The following is a 22,733-nucleotide window of genomic DNA, read 5'->3' as shown; positions in this document are numbered from 1 at the left end:
CCCTCGGGTATTCTAACATTCGAGGACGAATATTTTTGAAGAGAGAGGGGGGGGGAATGTTACACCTCGTAATTTTGTACGTGAAATCTATTAGGCATTAGTTGTTTTAAGTGTAGACCTGGATGACTTCCTAGGATATGTGAGATTGTATGCACCAATCTCATGGTTACAAAGGTTTAAATTAATATAATAAGCTACGGAAGGATTGGAGAGCAAGTGGATTAAGGAAATTAAGTTTGTTGGATTTTATGAAAAATATGAGGGGCAATTTTGGTCCAAGTTTGAGAAAGAATATATTTTAATATATGAGGAGTTTTGAAGCAAAGCAAAAGCCTAAATTGAAGTTCATAAAGTCTTGTTTCCAACGCAACAAACCGCTCTTCGATACGATGTCGGAGTAAAACATTATGGATGTTACAAGTTAGGCGGGCAGAGCAGGGCGCGCTGCTACAGTCCTACAGTGCTAAAATGCCAACCGACTTTAACCCCCTATATAAGGGCTAAAACCCCTCTTTTTCTCCATAATAAATTTCCCAATTATTCTAGAAAGCTCAGCCCGCATAGGAGAGCTTATATACACCACAAAGTGAGGATTTTACATAATTTTCAAGTGACGGAGTATTAATCAAGGTCCGGGTAATGTATAGTCATAACGTCCAAATCCACCCTATTAATTAGAATGAGCACGGTCGTATGCAAATATAATTTACCCAACTATGAGTCGGAGTCGAATCCCACAGAGAACAATATATAGGCGATTAGGAAAGTAAGGAATTTTCACTTTCTACACTAAGCCAAACACTTGATAATATTTTGGTTTTTTTAGAAAATTATAGCTAATGCAAAAATGTAAACTAACCTAGAAAGCAAGTAAAATGATCAATGGTCACAAGCATGGATACAAGGGAAACTACGCTCAAGTAACGATCCAATGTACTTCATGATTTACAAATAATGGTGAGTTTATATTACTTAGCCTCGGATAATGACTCTAAATTAGCTTCTTCCGAAGACTAACTAGACTACCTAATTGAATATCCCTAGAGTAATTAGGAGCATTAAGAACACCCGAATATGGCTACAAGTGATGTCGCCTATCCCTAGGTCGATTTCCATTAGATGAGGGTTAACGCCCTAAATTCTTGTTAATTAATCTTTCCTAATCCCGAGTTTGCCTCTTCCAAGTTTAAACCGAAATAAATGAGCAAGTCTTAGGGTTAGCTACTCCCTTAAGGATCATTCAAAATGAGATTAATTAAAGAAATAATAACTCACTTCATTAGGAATAAAATCATTCAACACATAAGCAAAACAAGAGATTTAATCCAAACTTTAATCAAGAATATTTCCATAAACGAGATTCAAGTATTGAAATGAAATATTACACACATAAATATTCAATAAATAGCAAGAGATAAAGAAATGAGTAAAGAATTTCTCATTGGGTGCCTCCAAATCTTCTCTTCCAAGGTGTTGGTGATGAAACCCTAGCCTCCAATTTTTGTGTTATGCCAAAAGATGAAAATGTTTTGCCCCCTAGTCTTCCTTTTATGTTTCCCAATTTTTCCAAGTCCAAAAAATGACAAAATATGCCCCAGATTTTCGTTTTTGCAGTTCTGCCCGTGTTTTGCAAATCTATCCCGTTTTTGCAAAACTGTCCACTTTTGACAGTTTTGCAAAAATGTGCAGTTTTGTCCAATTTGACCTCTTTTTGACTTTATTTTCACTTGGTTTCTTCCGATCACTTCTAAATCACATAAACCTGTAAAATAGATGTAAATGATATTAAATGCACTATTTTCTCAAACAAACATAGCAAAAATATAAGATTAAAGAAGAGATAAGTTGGTAAAATACCAACTTATCATATAGTCGCGATTATAGTTTTGTTTTGTGTTGGAGTTGACTTGGATTCAAGTAAACATTGAAGATTTTGCTATTCTAGGAAAAGTAAGGTATGAATCTCTGTTTTATTAATATTTATTTAGGAATATTTACGAGAATAAGAGTTATAATTATTGTGTTGGTATTGTTGGAGTATGGATTGAGGTTTGAAGAAAGTTTTGGATGAAATTGTGCATATTTATCTTGTAGAATCCTGATGCTATTGTTATCGATATTGTTGGTATTGTTTGGGAGTTGTTTTGGTATTTGGAGGAAGTAGATAATATAGGAGAAATGCTGCCCAAATTTTCGTAACCCAAAGTTAGTCTTCAAAAACTAGTACATCTAAGTTGAGATAGGAATATGATGGAAGTATGATTAAAGATATGTTTCTCGCTATATAGGTTCGGGTGAAGGGCGAGCATCAGAGTAAAGGATACTTTAAGTGGTGGCTTGACGAATAAGGTACGTAAGGTGTTCGTTTCTCTCTTTCCTTGGCACGAATCCAACTAGAGCATGAATATGAACGTTTCATAATAAAATTCACTCCATTCCTATGACATGTAGCTCAACTCTTAACATCTTAGCTATTTGACTGATTCTTGGAATGCTATCATTTTTGTCATCATTAAGTTATTTCTTTGGATTCGACACAAACTCTATAATATAAATCGGGGGCTACCGACCTTACGTCACTCCAATAAAGTTGTAGCTTTCATATGAGCTTTCATGCACACTATTTACATTATGTATATCTAGCATATTATATTTATGGATCGGGTCGTACGTTCCTCGGTACTAAAATATTATATTTATGAATCGGGTCGTACGTTCCTCGGCACTAACGTATATGGATCGGGATGCACGTTCCGCAGCACTAATACTTATACGATATACATACATATATACATATGCTTACTTACCTATGGTGTTAAGATTCATGCATTGTATATTGTAAGTTCTCAGATGACAGGTTACCTCTACTCTATTTATATTCCCGTCCTAATTATGTTATTGCTTCCTGCCTTACATACTCAGTACTTTTATCCGTACTGACGTCCCATTGCATGGGACGCTGCATTGCGTGCTGCAGGCTCTGACAGGGTTATTGAGGAGCGGTCGCAGTAGGATTTTCCAGCTTCAGCGGTGTCAGCAAGTGCCACTACTCCGAGCATGCTATCTTTTGGTACTTATCTACTAGTATAATAGATGTTTATATGTACACTCTTAGAGGCTTATGGACGCAGTGGGGTATGTAAGTATTGTATATGGCCATGTTGACATTGTTTTGGTCTGTGATACTATCCTGTTATCCTTGCTGGCTTTATGATACTCGTGATGTTGTAGCGACCTTGTCGACTCGCTTATGTATAGAGATGTTGGATTATTGGATATTTCTATGTTGGGCCTTTTCTCCTTGCAGGTATTCTTTGAATTACGGTATATGATGTTCAAAGTAACCGTTAAGTTAGGTGGTCTCCGGCCCACGGGGCAGAGCCCGTCATACTCCTCATCGGGGTGTGACAAAATATACCCTCCAACTTTGAGTGTGCACAAGTATGCACCTCAACTTGTCTAGAGTTGAACATGTGAACACAAATGCTGACGTAACACTGATGTGGCACATAAACTTTGGGGGGCCACGTTAGTGCCACGTAAGCATTTGTGTTTATGTGTTCAACTTTGTGCAAGTTGAGGTGCCTACTTGTGCATATCCAAAGTTGGAGGGCATACTTGCCAGCTGAGGCCAAGTTTAAGGGTCTGTTTATGTATTATACCTACATTTTATAGTCACAATTTGGATCAAACTACTACACTTTTCTAACTACTCAATATTTGCGTTGGTCCTACCGAGAATATTAGGCTTCACAGCCTAGCCATTAGGTTATACAGAATAGACGTGCACAACTATAAGGTCGTTTGTGCTCTACCGTCCTAGGTCACTTACGTTAATTGCTCTTTGCCTCCTCCTATGCCTCATTATTCTAATATTATTTATCTAATTTTAATATGTTTATACCGATTAGCATGGAATACGCGTGCAACGCACGTGGCCGAATACTAGTATATATATATATATATATATATATATATATATATATATAAACACACACACTTGTTTACACAATAGAGATCCTTGACTCGTTAGTTTGGAAGACTCAAAAGCTTGAGGAAGTTTAGGGTTCAAACCTAGTTTAACCACAATTTTTTTTTAATAATGGCTGCTTAAAATATTTACCAAAAAAGGAAAGTCTTAGTTGGATTCAAACCACCTGACAATCAGGGGCGGATTTAGGTGGCCTTCACTTGGCAAAAAATTACACCCTATATAGGATAGATTTTCTGTGTTCATGTACATATGTAAGTTTTGAAACCCTAAACAAATGCAAAAGGTTAGCTCAAGTGGTCCAGGGTGTTTAAAATTCTCTCCAGCGTCCCAGGTTTGAATCTGAGGGACAACATTATTTTTTATATTTGTTTTTTCGAACCCCCTGAATGAAAATCATGAATCCGCCACTGACATGTACTTATTTTAGTTTTAACTTTTCGTCTAGCTGTTCATATTAGGTTATTAGGTTAAGCTAAGCTTGAAATGTCCAGGGTGTTCAAAATTTTCTCCAGCGTCCCAGGTTCTAATCCGAGGAACAACATTATTTTTTATATTTGTTTTTTCAAACCCCCTGAATGAAAATCCTGAATCCGCCACTGCTGACAATCACAGACAAAGTTAAGTTACTAATCAGGTAGTCAGGGAGAACTAATTATGAAGTTGGTATGTACAATCTAAACTAGCTTTAAAATTATATCTATATGGGTTCGAACTTGCGACCTCAGACAGTAAAATACTGACTTGTGCCCACTGGCACTACACACAAGATTGTAACTGCGGGTGGCAAGACCTATATTTATAATATTTCTTATACAAACATACATACATATATATATATATATATATATATACAAGATTTCACCCAAGACGTCTAGGTAGTGTGGCACTCCCACGGTTGTACATAGATCCACCCCTGCATATGTATAAGCTTACATTTTACAAGCTAATTTTAAACATGCATGATAAAGAAAACCCTTTAGAAACAGTGCTCAGTGTTGTTATGCTTTTGAAATATATATGGCCTAGGTGAGGAGAAGGCTGCTCAGAGAATTGAAGCAGGTGTATTAGACACCTTAAATCGAGGATTTCGTATTGGTGATATTCACTTAGCACATGTGAGTTTTGATCTATATTAATAAATAGCTTAATAAACTACCAACAACGTAATTTCTCCTAGAAATTTAGCTGATCTCTAATTGGTGTTCAATAAAAGGAAACTCAGTAAGATCTTAATGCTTCTTGATCGTAATGTTTCTTCTGTTTGATCTCGCACATGAAAGATATTTCGCGATACAGCAAATTTTCCAACAAATGAAAAAATTTGGATTGTTCTAAACCTCTATGCATAGGTCGGACTGATTTGAATGCTGAAATTGAAGTTAGTAATTAATGTTTTCATATCAAACTTGCTGAAGCATTTGCAGTCAGTAGAAATTGATAACTGGAAAGTTCAGTGCTCACTGTGGTTCAATGATTTTGAAAGTTTTCTCTTCTACTTTCCCTTTCTGTAATTGTTTTAATAATCAGAATTGTTGGAGTACTGCTTAGGGTTGTACAATGGTCTCTATTTTTGTCTTCGTTGATTTGGGACATTGTCCTATCGTAACATGGAAGTAAAAGAAAATTAATAATTTTGACCTTTCAAAAATTGTAATGGGTTGATTGTTGACCGATATTGTTGTTGATGTTACATTAGATGATTTCTGAACCTGTGATTCATGGACTTAGAAATTGATTGTAATGTACTTGAAGTAAAAGAGAAGATGGAACACAGAAATTAGGGAATTTTATTAGACAATCAAGTCTATTACAAATAGGGTTGCAATTGAATGAATCTAATCCAACTATAAATGTTTCTAAGCTGTGATAATTCCTTGCAATGGCAGTGGAGAATTATGTAAAAATGGAGGAATTGAATAGAGAAGAAGAAGAGGAAAGAGGAGAGAACGAGAGAATAGAGATATGAAGAGAGAGAATTAGCAATAGCAAATTTCACGCATAACCCTTTTAAGCTAATCCCCGTGTATATATATGAGAGGGAATTGCAACGTGCTTCCCATGTGCCTTGGGTTCATTACAATCCATCCCGCTTGAAATCAACCTTGTCCTCAAGGTTGTTGAATGAGACAATGGTTAGGTGCTAACAGTTGTTTACTTCTAAATGGCAGGCAGCATTATACTTGTTACACCGCAGACCTTCAACTAAGCTTTGACCATGATTCTAGACATAGAAAATCAGACAGAAGTATTAGAGCTAGAAACTGGAAATTTCAGGTCAAGTACAGGTCATACTTCAAGTGCAGGATCCAAGTGCGAGACGCACTTGGAAGGATAAGACGTACTTCTGCCCCATTCTTCAACAGGAAAAATAGTTACTCACTTGAATTTGACATTCTAGGTACGGGGCATAAGGTACAGCCCGTACTTCAAAGTACGAGACGCACCTGGCGCCCACACTTCACTACGGAAATTAACTACTCACTGGAATTTGACATTCCAGGTACGGGCCACAAGGTGCGGCCCGTACTTCAAAGCACGGGATGTACTTTGCATCCATACTTCATCCGCTTTAGTGAACAATATAAATACACAGACTCAGCCTTATTTTATTATTCTTCAAATTCCTGAACCCTAGAACGACCTGCTCTCCTCCTCCATCACCAAGAACACTAAGGTAAGCAATCATAGCCTATTCCAAGTAGATTCTAACATACATTTATAAACATTAAGCAAGAATTCATTTTTCTTAACCTAGGGTTTTTAAGAAAACCTATATAAGGGTTCAAGACTTAGCCTTTTGGGATCCTTTTCAAAGTTCAGACCTTTCTTGCAAAGTTTGGAGCATGTACAGGTATGTGAGGCTAACTATCTACGTTAGGGAACATTCATGATTCTTCCTACACCTCATTATTCATGCTCATCAGTAAATTGATTCAGAATATAGTTTTGCCCTAGTTTCATGATATATTGTAGAACTTCCATCTTCTAGGGATATAGTTTCATAATTCGTTCATGTTTATCATTCTGACTATCATGAACTCAGTACGTATTCATTATAGACTTGTGTATTGTCATCACATGATTATAAGTCAGTGTGTAAACAGTTATTGGCTTAAGTTCCATAATTAGAAACAATTATCATGCTATCAGTTATATCTCAATCTCAGTATCATGAATTGTTTGATGTTGAACACCTGTATCTGTATTTTTGGGTCCTAGGCCACAATTTATGCATACGTATTACTTGAACCTGAGGCCACAGTTTTTGTGCACATTATTTGGGCCCTAGGCCACAGTTTATATTTACAGTTATACAAGTGATTCTTCAATCAGAACAGGGAGTACTTCAGATTCGTGCCTTTCTATTTAGCTCAGTTTCAGTACTTATATTTCTTCTTTCAGTTGCTTTACATACCAGTACAATTCAAATGTGTTGATGTCCTTTTTTATTGCTTGGGGGCCTGCGATCCAACTAGCCAGGACTACTCGTATCAGCTGCTTAGTGAGCCCCAGTTCCTTCGGGGCGTTATCCTGCTTTTAGACTTTCCAATTTTAGACAGTATCTTTCAGTATTCTTTAGAGGCTTCATAGACATAGTCCAGTCAGTCAGATATTAGCAGTCTTTTATGTATTAGCCTTGTTGGCTATTTATTCAGATGTTCAGACTTAAACCAATATTTTCGCATTTAATATATATTCAGTCAGACATATTAGTAGATCAACATGTGTTAGTCTTATTTCCTTATTATTGCATGCTTTGATATCACATATTGATTCAGCAGCCTATGGGTTCGCTCGGTCACATGCAATTAGGCACCGAGTGTCGTGTTACGCCAAGGCCATAGTTTGGGGTGTGACAAAGCTTGGTATCAGAGCACTAGGTTCAAGTGTCTTAGGGAGTCTATGAAGCCGTGTCTAGTGAGGTCGCCTTTATATGTGTGAGGGCCCCACACATATAAACAGTTGACCAGCAAGACATTCAGGATTTGTTTCACTTCTTTCATACTCTAGTTTGTGCAGCTAGATTAGTGCTTTTAGGAATTCTTCTAACTCGTGAAAATTACATATTTCAGAAATGGCTCCGAAAAGAAAGTACAACAAGAGGTATATAGCTACTAGCCAAAGGGCTACCGTTGATACAGCTACAGAAGAGAACACTCAGGCTCAGGAAGCCGCCCCAACTAATGCTAAAGCTACACCTCCCAATGCTTCGAACGCGGATGTTAGGGGAGCTTTTTAGCTGTCACTCAGATTTTAGCAAACCAGGCCCAGCGACAAAAACGACTCCTAGCTTAGGTGCTAGTAATGGGTCGAACAGTTCTAGGACTCAGGAGTTTCTGCGGATGAAGCCGCCAGTGTTCATAGGGTCAAAGAAGGATGAGGATCCGCAAAATTTCATTGATGGGATCCAGAAAGTATTTCATATAATGCATGCTACTGATACAGAAGCAGCGAAATTTGGAGCTTTCTAGCTGCAAGATGAGGCCCATATTTGATATGAGACATGGAAATAGTCCCGAGGGAAGGATGCACATTCTGCGACTTGGGATGAATTTGCAGACGCTTTCATTGAGCACTTCATGCCAATCGAAGTCAGGGAAGCAAAGGCTACAGAGTTTGAGAACCTAAGAAAGAATGACATGACTGTTCAGGACTATTATCTCAAGTTCGTGTCATTGTCCAGATATGGTCCTCACATGGTTCCTGATATGAGGGCTGTGGTTAGGAGGATTGTACTTAGACTTAAACTCTAATTGCATAGGGATGCCAATACAGCTGCTCAGAACGACAAGATGACTATTTTCATGATACTGGCATTTGTGCAAGGTACCTGCAGAAGCAGAAAGATAGAGAATTCTACAAGAGGGCTAAGTCTGTTGGTAATTTCAAGCAGGGAGGATCTCAAGGAGGTGGGAATCGATAGTTCTTTAAGAATAGATCATCAGGACCCGCTCCCTCTACAGCTAGTACTCCATCTCAGGGGTACAAGTTTAATTAGAAAGGCCAAAACTTTGGAACAGCAAGCTCACCGTAACAGGCCAGCGTGACCGACCGTGGTTTCCAATATCTTACTTGCACTACTTGTGATAAGAAGCACTCAGGAGTATACCGTTCGGGCATGGATGGTTGTTTTGGGTGTGTCAGCCAGGTCACTTTTTACGGGATTGTCCGTCAGCAAGACAGAATACCGGAGGTAACGGTAATATAGCTCAGTCCACTAATTCAGCAACTCCTCGAAATTCCCAAGCCCAACAGGGGCGTGGGACGACAAAGTCTGGAAATATGGGCGGTGGTCAGAACGGTCTTTATGCACTGTCAGGACGTTTGGATATAGAGACTCAAGGCGACGTTGTCACAGGTATGCTAACAGTCTTCACCTTCGATGTTTTTGCTCTTATGGATCCAAGATCCACTCTATCTTATGTATCCCCTTATATTACTAAGAAATTTGGGGAATCAGTTATAGCTAGACGTATTTGTAGGGGCTATCCAGTGTTAGTCTATCATCGCAAAGCCATAGCAGATTTAATAGAATTAGAGATGGTAGACTTCGATGTAATCATGGGAATGGATTGGTTAGAGTCTTGTTATGCCTCAGTGGGTTATAGAACCAAAACAGTAACCTTCAATTTTCCCGACGGACTCATAGAATGGAAGGGTAATTCAGCAATACCTAGGGATAGATTTATTTCCTATATTAGAGCCAGAAAGATGATTTCCAAGGGGTACATTTACCACTTAGTTCGAGTCAGGAATCCAGATGCCCTACCTCTGACCTTCCAGTCAGTACCCATTATCAGTGAGTTCCCATAAGTGTTTCCAGAGGATTTACTCGGAGTCCCTCCTGATAAAGAGATTGACTTTGGGATTGATCTACTTCCCGACACAAAGCCGATATCTATTCCGTCGTATAGAAGGGCCCCAGCAGAATTGAAAGAGTTAAAAGTCCAGTTGAAAGATGTCCTTGTCAAGGGATTTATAAGGCCAAGTGTCTCACCTTAGGGCGCACCAGAGAGAAAGCACGAAATGCCGATGAATTTTGTCATGGAGGTTGAACTCTTTGATCTGTGTGCCATCGACTTTATGGGCCCATTTGTGAGTTCTCGTGGTATGTAGTACATCCTTGTTGCGGTTGACTATGTGTCCAAGTGGGTCGAAGCGGTAGAATTTCCCAACAATGACGGCAAAAGTGTCACAAATTTTCTCAAAAAGAACATATTCACAAAGTTTGGCACTCCTAGGGCAATCATTAGTGATGGTGGCACTCACATTTGCAACAAGCAATTCAGTAATCTCATGGAGAAGTATAGAGTGAAGCATAGGGTGGCAAGTCTTTACCATCTCCAAACTAGTGGGCAAGTCGAAGTCTCCAATCGGGAGATAAAGAGTATCTTAGCCAAGACAGTTAATGCAAATAGAACCGATTGATCATTAAAGCTTGATGATGCTCTTTGGGCTTATAGAATGGCATTCAAGACGCCCATTGTTACATCTCCTTATCGGTTGGTGTTTGGCAAAACTTGCCATCTACCGGTTGAACTTGAGCACAACGCTTTGTGGGCATTAAAAAAATTAAACATGGACTGGGACGAAGCGGCCAAGTTGTAGTTGTTTCAAATGAATGAAATGGATGAGTTTCGGTAGCATGCCAATGAGAGTGCGACATTGTATAAAGAAAAGATGAAGCATTATCATGATGTCAAACTTTTGAAGAGAGATTTTCAACCGGGTGATTCAGTGTTGCTATTCAATTCAAGGTTGAAGCTCTTTCTAGGAAAATTGAAATCCAAGTGGTTCGGCCCTTTTGCTTTGGTGAGTGTTTCACCCCAATGGTTCGATGGAATTGAAGTCCGAAGATGGGACTCGTACTTTCAAGGTGAATGGCCATCGGGTAAAGCACTACTATTGGATGGTTAATGGGGACAAGATTGTTGATGCTCACCGGTTGAAACATGGCACCGGACCTTGACACCAAAATAGGTATTACGTCATGCCGCGACGTTAAATTGTGCCCTTCTTGGGAAGCAACCCATGTTTATTTTCGCGTTATGTTTTTTGTTTCATTGGTTTTGTTCTTGTGTTGTTTTGATGTTTGTTGTTGTGTCTAGGAACCTAAGTGTTGAGTGAAGAAATTGCCAAGGAATCAGATGAACGATACGCATTTGACGGACTGTCGATATGGACCGTCGATATGTTCGACGAGCCGTAGAATGCGCCGTCAAAATGGACCACATGAAAGATTCACCACTAGAAATTATGACCCTTCGACGACAGGTTTGACTCTCCGTCGAACTGATCGACGATCAATTCGACGGGCGTTTTTCTCCCTTGCATTTAAAAAAAAGAAAAAAAAAAAGGAAGCAAATGACGTTGCACTCGACGGAACGTCGAACCATTCGACGTTCCGTCCTTTTAACGCGTCAGTTAGGGTTATCAAATTTTTATATAACCCGACGCCCCTCTCTTTCTCCCCATTTCTTCTTTTCAAATTTTCACTCCTCCTCCACCTTTCCCACTCCCATAAATGTTACCCAACCGTTACCCCATTTTCCCATCTCTTAAATACACCCGTTAACCACCATTCCTCTCATTAACCATCACTCTCTCTCTTGTTTGCTCTCTAATTCTGTAGTGTTGTAACACTAGTAGTGGCTCTTTGTCTGTTCATCATTCCTTAAGTACTAAAATAAAGTCTTCTTTCAATTTTAATGTATGCTAGATCATGCATTTCTTATTCACATGTTCATACTAGTTGTTTGCTTCGACTTCCATGTATTGTTGTTGTTAGTTTATTTTTGCTAGTAGTTTGTTTGGATGTGTGATTCATTGGGTATAACTGCTTGCTGAGACTTGATTTGTTGGAGCGAGTGCATCGTCTTCCATCGAATCGGACGGCATTACGACAAACATACCTTATTCATGAGATTATTGTTGTTTTGCCCACTACCTGTTTGATAAAATGCCCAAGTGTGGAATGATGTATTGTTTGAAACTTTGGCTTGGAGGGCATTAAGACCAAAGAGTTGTTTTGCTCGCCAATTGTTTTCTATAATCTAACCCGAGCCAACATTGGGGGAAGTCTAAGTAACCCCAATTACGAGAGGGTTTGCACCACGACCCGAGGATCGTATTGAGTAGATGTACATGCTGTTCAATTGAGCACCAAAGTAAGCAAGTCCATGCGACTCTAAGTTCGACGGTCCGTCGATTCACTTGACGAACCGTCCTACTTAACGTCGAATGATTCCTCATAATAGGTTGGGGCAAAACCAACTCGACGGTGGACTCGACGATCTGTCGAATCGATCGAAGGAGCATCCTTTCCACCGTCAATAATTTGCAAATTACAGTGACCAAAGTTAGATCGACGGTGAGATTGATGGCCTATCGATCGGTTCGACGGACCATCCTTCTGATTGTCGCTCTTCGACGAACACTTCAACGCTCCGTCGATCCGTTCGACGTTTCTTCGAGCAGTTCGACGGAACCACTGGCAGTTTTAAGATTCTCACATGTTTTGCATCTTTTCCTGGTTTTGCTATATTTGTATGGTTGTCTCAATGACGATGGGTGTTCTTTTTGCAGATATGCCTCCAAAGAATCCAGTCAAGCAGGGTTGTGGTCCTAAAAAAGGCCGAGGTCAGGGACAATCGACCCTTGCTCTTAGAGATGAACCCTCCAACTCTGCACGTGACGAGGTGGTACCAACAACTACAAAGAGAGCATGGACCACCACTCCTCGTACAGCATCACCTGTCCTAGACTCCTCCCCGTCTGAAGAGGGGGAGTCATCCTCCATCCCCGCAACAGAGCAACGAGCCACTCCTGAACTGAATTCAGATGAGGAACAACAGCATATGCGGCTGCAGAAAAGGGAGATAGCTGCAATCCGATTTCCTTATGATGGGTGTAGAAAGTACTACATAAGGGGGACGACTACAGTCACCGGGGGTAATCCGAGGAGAAATATTCAAGAAGAAGAGCAAATCAGTATGAGCGGATTAGAAAGTTACCCACGGATTACTGATCTCATCCAGCACTATCATTTAGAGGCATTCACACAGCCTCCAGGGGGCTACTGCCCGACCATGGTTCGGGAATTATATGCCACCTACAGAGTGCTACTAGAGAAACGGTACAAGAAAAAAAAACTTTGAAAGCCGCCCCTCCGTTAGATACAGTGTATGTTCGAGGTGTGCATGTTTATATCTCTGCCCGCACCATCAACAGGTTTTATTTTGGAGATGACTTCGTTGAGCCAGCCACAGTGGAATATGATGATAAATTTGAAAGAAGAGCGGAGCTCTCTGTGAGAGAATGGTTTGCAATAATGATGGCTCAGGGTCCGGCAGACAGGGAACCATGGTTGAGTAGTTTGTCTACAAAGATATATTTAGGCTCATATTAGCTTGGAAGCTAAATTCTGGTGGAGTTTCGTCATATATTGCATTCTGCCGACGGGAGCAGATAACATACTCACACCGAATAGAGCAGTAGTTGTGGCTGCAATGCTATCTAGATACCCGATGAATTTTGGAGAGGTGATCAGTAGAGCCATTCGGGCACAAGTACCACAGGAGGCAACAGCATTGATATTTCCGTGCCTTATCACACAGTTGTGCAGGATGGCCCAGATCAGACACATGGAGACCTTCGCCACCACTTTCCCAGCAGCGAAGGTGTATGATATCACACGGAGTAGGGATGAGACACTCCGTACATCTCAGACCACTAGTACTTCACCGCTAGAGCTTTCGGATGAGCAGACTGAGCATGTTATAGATTCAGTGCCACAGGGCACAGTTGATCTGGGCACTGAGGGCCCTTCCACAGCAGCTGCCTCCACACCATCTGTAGCTGATGCTACCACTTCTTCAAAGGCACTACCTCTGCCTGCTGCCCAACTTCAGCTCCTATTCCTCCTTCAGCCACATCATTAGCCTCCGAGGATATCTTTGTCCTCAACAGGGCGAACTTCAGAGAGTTTGCCATCAAGGCAGAGCGAGCTAATCGGCAGGTGACCCGGATATTACAGCAGTTCGGTAGGTTTGTTCGCAAAGAGATTGCACCAGAGTTAGAGCCTCTTCAGGAGGCTATGGAGAGGCATCACGCCAGGATGAATGCGAGACTTGACTGTTTAGAGATGCGGATACTCACTATTGAGAAGAAGAGTGAGAGTGGTACTTCGGGAGATTTGGAGACCGAGATTAACCAACTCATAGCTGATATCAAGGCATTTCGTGCACAAGAGCAAGTTATTGTGGATGGTCTGACACCACCTGTGCTAGTTGCTAGCATTTCATATTTGATTAAAGTAATTGACTTGGTCACTGAAGATGAGACTAGGGAAAGTCTCAAGAGAAAGAGGACTGAGACATCGGCTATTGATGATGACGAGGATGAGAATGATGAGGATAAGGACCCCGAGTTCCAGGAGAATATTCATCAATCGCGCCTAGACACGAGGTTCACAGGAGCATCTTCCAGCATCAGTGCTATCCCAGCACTAGTTGGGCCGATTACTATAGCTCCTCAGGACCTGCAGTCACAGGGCCAATCAGTTCCACCTCCTGGGTCCACTGAGCCAGCAGTAGAGAGGGTTTCCATTCGCACTGATGCGGAGGAGACACTTCAGCAGCAGCAGCGCGATTAGAGCGTCTCAAGTCGGCCCCTCCACCATTGGGTGATGGTATGATTTTGATGCATTAGGGACAATGCACCCTCTTTTTTGCTAGGGGTGGGGTAACCTGATGTATCTTGTAGTGTGGGGTAACCTAATGTATCTTGTAGTATATATATGTGTTAAATCTTGCTTAGAGTAATTGTGACATTAGTGGTTGTTGCATTTTGAACTTATGACATGGATTTTGAGAACAAATTGGAATGAAAAGGGTATTTTTGAACTTGGAAATGAAATCATTTGAAATTGACCCCTCCAAAGGTTTATTGCTTATTATAAGTTGCAATGAATTGACATGTATGGGTTTTGTTTGTGACATCATTGATATTAGAGTGTGTATGGGTTGAGTGTTCAAATCCTTATGCCATTGTGCGTGTGAGAACTTTCTTTTGTTCATTGTGGGCATATGTGGATCTAGAACTTGCCTAGTAAGTTGTGCTATATTGCTTAGGATAGTTGGTTGTGAAGTGATCAAAGGCTTTGCTTGTAAATAGTCACTTAGCCTTAAAAAGCCCAAAACCCGTTCTATATATTTAAAAATTGTCTCATAAAAAGATTGTAAATTCTAGTAAGAATAAAATCACATCTTATTCATGAGTTGAAGATTGAATAGAATGGGCGTGCAAAAAGTGAGAATGTGTAGTGTTGAGGAGGATGATTCACTAATTCCCAAATAAGTATCCTACCCGTCCTCGAGCCTACATTACAATCCAAGAACAAGTCCTATAGTGATCACAACTGAACCATCCGAAAGTGTTAGGCATTGAAATTAAGTGCAAGCATATGGTATCTACACTTGTAAATCATGAACTTCTTTGTGAGCGTGAGTGCTTTCTATTCTCATTTATCCTTGTCCCTGTTCTTATCTTAAAATTGTCTGTGGGACATTCTTTGGTCTAAGTGAGAGCATAATGGTGAATATTCGTGTGCATAGATGCTTCTGATAATGTGATGTCATTGATTGAAACGTCATAGTCAATTCTAACAAGTTATTATGAAAGAACTTTGTTCTGAAATGAGAAAAGAGGGAGTTGACTTGAAAATGCACATACCGGTAGTGATGAACAATCACCATTGTAGATACTTTTACTTTGTTTTAGTATAGTTGTAGTTTTTATTTTGTAGTTGTTTTGTTTGACTTGCTTGAGGACAAGAAAAGATTCTAAGTTGGGGGTGTTGATGTGCCGCGGATTTGTGGCATATTCGACACCTTTCTACTATGAATTTTGGTTGTTTTCAAGTAAGTCTGGGTCAGTTTAATGTGTTTTTGTTGTGTTTTAGGAATACGATGGCCCAAAAGCAAAAACAAAGGAAAAAATGCCCAAAAATGAAGATTCGACATTCCGTCGATTAATCGATGGACCGTCCTTTGAAGCGTCAATAAATTCAATTTTCCAGTGATGATCTTAACTGAAGAGGGAAAAGGATGGAGGCATCGATGAAGAGTCGAACTGATCGACATTTCGTTGTTTGTATCGTTGAACAGATTTGTCAACAAGAAGAGAGAAAGACGGAAGACTCGACAGAGTGTCGAACTGGTCGACAACACCGTACAATGGATCATATAACTGAAGAAACAAAGGACGGAGGAATCGACGGATCGTTGAACTGATCGACGGTCCGTCGATCTTGCCACCAGGGGCAATTTTGTCAACTGTTGTTGTTCGTTTTTGGAGCCTATATAAAGAACATTTTAGGTTTTTGTTCAACATCTGATTTTTCTCCAACATTTAATATTAGTTCCATTGGTTGGTAAGCATTGAATACACCACTTTTGGAGCTTAGTGAAGACAAAAAGATTCTATTTCCACCATCTTTATTACACTTTGTAAGCTTTATGTCTCTATTATTGCTTACTAATTTTGTGACCAATATGTGTGAGTAGTTTCTTTAATCAAAGTTGTGGACCCAAATGATGGGTATTATGTAATGGGTGTCTAACATTGCATATATATATATAATGGGTTGTGATGTGTTTTATTATTTCTCATATTCATTATTAGTTAGTGGTTGCAAACACTTACTTATGCACAAACCCTAGTTTTGTTTCGAAAGTTGAACTAGGGTTTGAGTTGAAATAATATAACAAGGACTCGGGGCGCTAACCCTCGTTTAATGAACTCACTTAGGGATAAGATGAGTTCTACTTGGCATATTTAATCGGTCTTACTTGCAACTTTTCTATATTTGGGAAAATCATGAAAAGAAATACTTTCTAACTATTGAAAAAATTTAGGAAGTGCATTAGAGATTAAGTGCATACAAAACCATGACCCATTAGAAATATATCATATTGATACCCATAGCATAACATCTGATCACAGTGGGGACACAACTTTGTTTCTTTTAATCCAAACAAATTCCAAATAATTCAAAATAGCGAATACAAACCAAAACTCTTTTTTCTACACTAGTCGGAATAGAACTAAAGTCTTTAGAGATTAGTAAAATATATGATTAGTATTTATTTCACACTTTATTCCCTGTGGGATTCGACCCCAACCTAGTTGGGTTACTATATTTGACATCGATCGCCTTATGCCATAATTTAGGTGTAATTTGAGCGTATCAGCCACAGTTATATTTGCAGTTTTACAGGTGATTCTTCATTCAGAACAGGGAGTACTTTAGACTTTTGCTTTCCTGTTTAGTTCAGTTTCAGTACTTATATTCTTTCTTTCAGTTGTTTTACATACTAGTACAATTCAAATGTGTTGATGTCCCTTTTATTGCTTGGGGGTCTGCATTTCGCAATGCAGGCAATGACATACAGGTTGACGATCCAGCTAGCTAGGACCCACTCGTATCAGCTATTGGTGTGCCCCAGTTCCTCGGGGTGTGACACTCTTGATGTCCAAACGTCCCTACAACACAGGAAATATTTTCGTGTGGCTTTATATTTGGAGAACTTGTTTTGCGCTTGCACTTCTTCCTAGTTCGGCAGCCTCTTTCCCTATCAAGAAAAATATTAAAACCCTAAAAAGCTTGAGAAGAAAAGAAACATGCCTAAAGAATAGGAAAACATGGAAGCGTCATCTTTATCCACAGTTACACCACAACCGTTATCGCCACCGGGGGTAGAGCTTCCGTTGGAAATCACGATGGACATTCTGCAGCGGCTGGGAAAAATAGAGATACTGAAGAGTGCACAGAGAGTTTGTACTGCCTGGTGGAAGGTGTGCCATGACCCCGCTATGTGGCATGTTGTTGACTTGAAATATGACGACGGTGATAATTTAAAAATGCCTAGGGTGTTGGACAACATATGTCGGATTGCAGTGGATCGTAGCCAGGGCCAGTTACTTAAAGTTAGCATAGAGTATTTTGGTAACGAGGACTAGCTCAACTATAATGCTGAGAGGTACTCTTTTTTAATTTTTCTTTTCTCCAGGATGAATCCCGATAGAGTTGTATATTATTATTGAAGACAATAAATGGGGTGACTAGACCTTACCCCTAATATACAACCACAGATTGCAAGCAATCCTAGCAAAAAGGAGAATGTTAATTACAATATTCACATTCTCTGAGACAAAATTGACTTATACATCTAACTAACAAAAAAGTTGGCTTTGTCATATCTTAATCTAACACTGGGCAACTGTCTTTTATCCAACATGTAAGGTCCAGCAGCCCCTCTATGCAACTTATTTGCATCATGAATAATGAGAGGAACATCCAGAGTTAGCAAGCTTTGCAAGATAATCGGCAACTCTGTTAGCTTCCCCATAGCAGTGATTGATAACCACTTCTTTAGATTCTATCAGTGCCAAAGTATCTTCAATAATATGTTTTAGCTTGAGGTTGTTGGCATTCTCTTTTATTAACATATTTGTAACTAGCATAGAGTCCATTTCCAGAATGCGTTGTCCTGAGAGGTACTCTTTTTCTATTAATATATGGTCAAAATGTGATTGTCTTCTCACCTTTGGGCTATTAATAATGTGCTCAATTGCTTACTTGCATACACCACCCTTTGGCATATTACTTCTCGAAACCTTTTGTTGAAAGGAATGGTGAGGTTTGCATTCATAATGTCATTTCTCGATTCTCTAGGAATCAAATATATATATTTAAAACTATGCAAAACTACTTTAGATCAGAAAATTTTAATACGTAGTAAAAAAAAATACTTAAAAACTATGCAAAGCTACTATAGATCAGAAAATTTTAATACATAGTAAACAAAAATACTTAAAGACTGTGACATAGGACGGACTTTAGAGAATGGATGGGAGGATCAGGAGCACCAGGGTTTTAACTTTAGAGGTTAGGACGTGACAGTTTAGAGATTTGCATGTTTGTAGAAATTGTAGAGAACCTCTAGCATTGAAAAACGTTGACCCGAACTTGGGATTGAGGTGCAATTGCTGTTTTTCTCGTAGTTAGACATTAATATTTAGAAGTACTACATGAAGTAGTATGATAAATCTTCATCGTGAAAAGTGATTTAAAATGTTTGAACTCACAAGTGGTATTAGTGCCAAACAAATTGTGATAGAGTGGGCGATTTATATTTCTCTTTATCTTTGTATATTTTCGCTTCTCTATGATGTAAAATGGTTAGCATTTGGTAGAAATATGCTAATCAATTTATTTTTGGGGATTAATAATATGCTCGATTGTGTATGGTAAAAGTGAACTAACAGGATGCGACACCAAAAAGGCATAAAGACACCCGGCATATGATTCGTTCTGCTATTCTTTGATTATTGTCGTATAATAATATCTTTATTTTTTCTACCTTAATTCTGAAATCTGGGCCAATGTTATAGTAATGGTTTAACAACATACTTCCTTAAAGGTGGTATGGATGTCCTTTTCCTTGTGGTGTTCTTGTAATTGCTCATTCCTTTTTGTTGCCACCCCTGAAATAGGAGTTCTCTTAAGGTAATCATTTGTTACCCTTTCTAATAGGTCCAGCCAGCTCAGACATCTCTGACTTGTCAAGTTTCCCAGATACTTTCTTGAAGGTATGGCTGCAGCTGCTAAGAACTGCCCATTGTTGGAGGAGTTACACATTTACTTCACCTTAATTAGTAAAAATGATATATAAATTATTGGTCATTCTTGCCCTCTGCTCAAGTCATTTATATTGCACCCCGGTCCATTTGGTTTACTGAGATATCTACCATCACAAGATAATGATAAAGCTCCAGCTATTGTCAAAAGTATGCAATTCATGCCTGAATTGCGGCACCTTGCCCTCATTGATAATAACTTGACAAATGAAGGAGTGCAAGTCATTCTTGATGGCAGTCCACACCTTCAATCGCTTGACTTGCGGGCTGCCGTTATATCGATCTTGAAGGGGGTTTAGGAAGAAGATGTAGACAACAGATTGTAGATTATGAGATTTTGCATTACCCTTTTGCTGAGGATGAATGCAGATCTTTGTTCTCCAATAATGCTAATGATGACTACGATGACGTCTTCGGCTTCTAGGACGACTATCATGATCAGTATAAATATTATGTTGATGATTGCTATTATGATTCTGATTAGGAGTATTGACTATGATGGCTTCACTAACCCATGTAGCAGTGAGTATGTCGATGATGCTAGTATCTATCTTTTATTATTGTCATGTTCAAAATGTAATTTGCTGACGGAGGAACCCAAATTTTCAGTGCAAGCTGATGAGTTATGACATCTCATAGTTTTGATGATTTGATAAACATGCCAAAGACCAGGTCCTTGATCAGGTCCCCTGGGCACTGTACGTTACATGACAGCTATAAAGTTGTGACACTGTTCCGACAGGCAGTACCATAGCAGCACAGCCGCATGTACGCTAAAAGAAAAAAGACCAGTGTAACGTCTCTATCCTGGTCTCATGCCCCTCACATGACCCTTACATGCTCTCATTTGAGTTCCTATTTAAACAACATGTTGGCATTGTTTAACTCATCATTTGAAAACCTAGATCCAGATCTATACAAGTGCAGCCGCCACAGTTCTCTTGGTGCTTTCAAGAACAAAGCTAAGACAAGTTCAAGGACCAGATCTCAACAATAGAAGATGTTTTGAGTCCTAGACTTGTCTATTCTTTGTCTTTGTGATCTCTACATTGTAAAGATACAATTCTTCAAGAAGGGTTTTGTAAGTATTTTGTTTTTATCAAGCTTTTGTTGTAAACACTTGGCTAGAGTTAGTCATAGTGGCGTTAAGGTTCAACTAGAGTTAGTTGAATCAGTTTGGTGCTTGAATAGAGTTAGTCAAGAGTGTTTTTGCAATAGAGTTATTGTAAGAGGAGGAATTAGTAGTCTAAGTCCTAGGTTGCAAAAGCTTATAATCTGAAACATTGCTCAGTTTAGTGAAGTTAAAAATCCTACTGGGGTAGGTCGTGGTTTTTAATCCCTTGAGTAAGGAGTTTTCCACGTAAATATCTTGTCTTATTTACTTTCTGTCTTTATCTGTGAAAACAGTGTAGAGACCAGGTCCCTTAGACTGTTTTGGTGGACTCTTAGGCTCTATCAATTGGTATTAGAGTAAGTGTTTTCTAAAAGGGTAATACCTAGAAAGGATCTCTCATGGCTACTCCACCAAATGAAGAAGAAGGTAAAGTTAAGTCAAGACAACAGAGCCTAGCTCCATACTAAAAATGACTTTGACGACTACAACCTTAACTCTCTCTACATGTCACCAAGAGAGATTTGGAATGCTCGACAAATGCTTACTACAAAGTATGAGTTCTTCAAGATGAAGGATGGTGAGTCTATTCATTTCTTCAAGATGAAGGATAGTGAGTCTATTCATGATCACCTCCATCATTGATGAGTTTCACTCTCCTGGTGAAGACTTCGAAGAAAAGTTCCTAATCCATAAACTATTATGGGCACTGCCAACATCCTGGGAAATGAAAGTATTCACCATCTCTGAATCTAAGGATTTGGCAGACCTGACCATTGATGAGCTAGTCAATGACCTCAAGATCTACGAGCTAAAAATAAAAAACATGGAATAGAAGAATCGAGGAAAAGAGAAGAAGAAGAAGAAGAAGAAGAAGAAGAATAAGAAGAAGAAGAAGAAGAAGGAGAAGAAGAAGGAGAAGAAGAAGGAGAAGAAGAAGGAGAAGAAGAAGAAGAAAGTACTCAAGAAAGATGATACAAGTGACTCAGACGTTTATGAGTCTGTAATAGCTACCATCACTAAAAGGTTGTCAAAGATAGGAAGCAGTAGCAGAAGTGTCAAAGAAAATATTTGTTGTCACGATTGTGGGAAACCTGGACGAGTCATGAAAACATATTCCTTTCACTATCAGAAATATCACGAGATGCTGAAAAGGTAGAAGAGAATAATCAGGTCCCTGACGACAATCTCAACTCAAAAACTGATGCTGAGACTTTGGTAGAGCAGGCTTTGGCTGTTTGGAAAGACTCCTCAGATAAATCTGAAAATGGTGAGGATGCATGGGGAGATATCCTTGATGGATACTGATAATGAAGCTTCAGGATATGACTCCATCCTTACACTTTGTGTCAAAATCTGAAGATGAGGATAACAAAGAGGTAAATCTTCTTGATGTTCAGAGAAATCTGAAAAACTACTCTCAAAAGAAGTTAATATCTCTTGCAAATGTGTTGATTGATGCCTATCATAGCTTTGTAAATGAGAAAAACTCTTTAAATGAGGAAGTTCACGTTTTAGAACAAGCTAGAGATGATATGGCAGTCACTATAGTGGATCTAAGGGAACAAGTTGAGAAAATATCTAGAGATAATGCTCTGTTAAATAGCCAAATGAACAAATGGATGAACACTCCTTCTAGGAGAAAACAAGAGGCCATTAAGATTCATCTTGAGATTGAGGTGAACTTGAAAAGGCCAAAATGAATCTCACTGCTGAAGTAGAAAAGAATAGACTACTTCAAGAAGAGATGAAACGAGTCAGAACTGAACTTGAGAAGTCACTTCGTTGGACTCTGCCCTCTAATAAAGTTGTTACTATGTGTACTGATAATGATGGAGAACAGAGTGTTGCTGCTAAAAGGGTCAAAAATCCCTACGATATGCATGGAAAATGTGTCTCTGGGACTGAAAACTGGCGTTGCACTCA

At 39.3% G+C, this 22,733-nt stretch overlaps 1 pseudogene; it reads left to right on the top strand.

Annotated features, from left to right (window-relative positions):
* The first annotated feature begins 17,698 nt into the window (after positions 1 to 17,698).
* LOC132612151 (putative F-box/LRR-repeat protein 23) lies at positions 17,699 to 20,120 on the top strand (annotated as a pseudogene).
* The last annotated feature ends 2,613 nt before the right edge of the window (positions 20,121 to 22,733 follow it).

Source organism: Lycium barbarum, chromosome 9 (assembly GCF_019175385.1).
Source record: "Lycium barbarum isolate Lr01 chromosome 9, ASM1917538v2, whole genome shotgun sequence".
Taxonomy (NCBI): domain Eukaryota; kingdom Viridiplantae; phylum Streptophyta; class Magnoliopsida; order Solanales; family Solanaceae; genus Lycium; species Lycium barbarum.
This window is presented reverse-complemented; position numbering and strand designations above follow the sequence as displayed.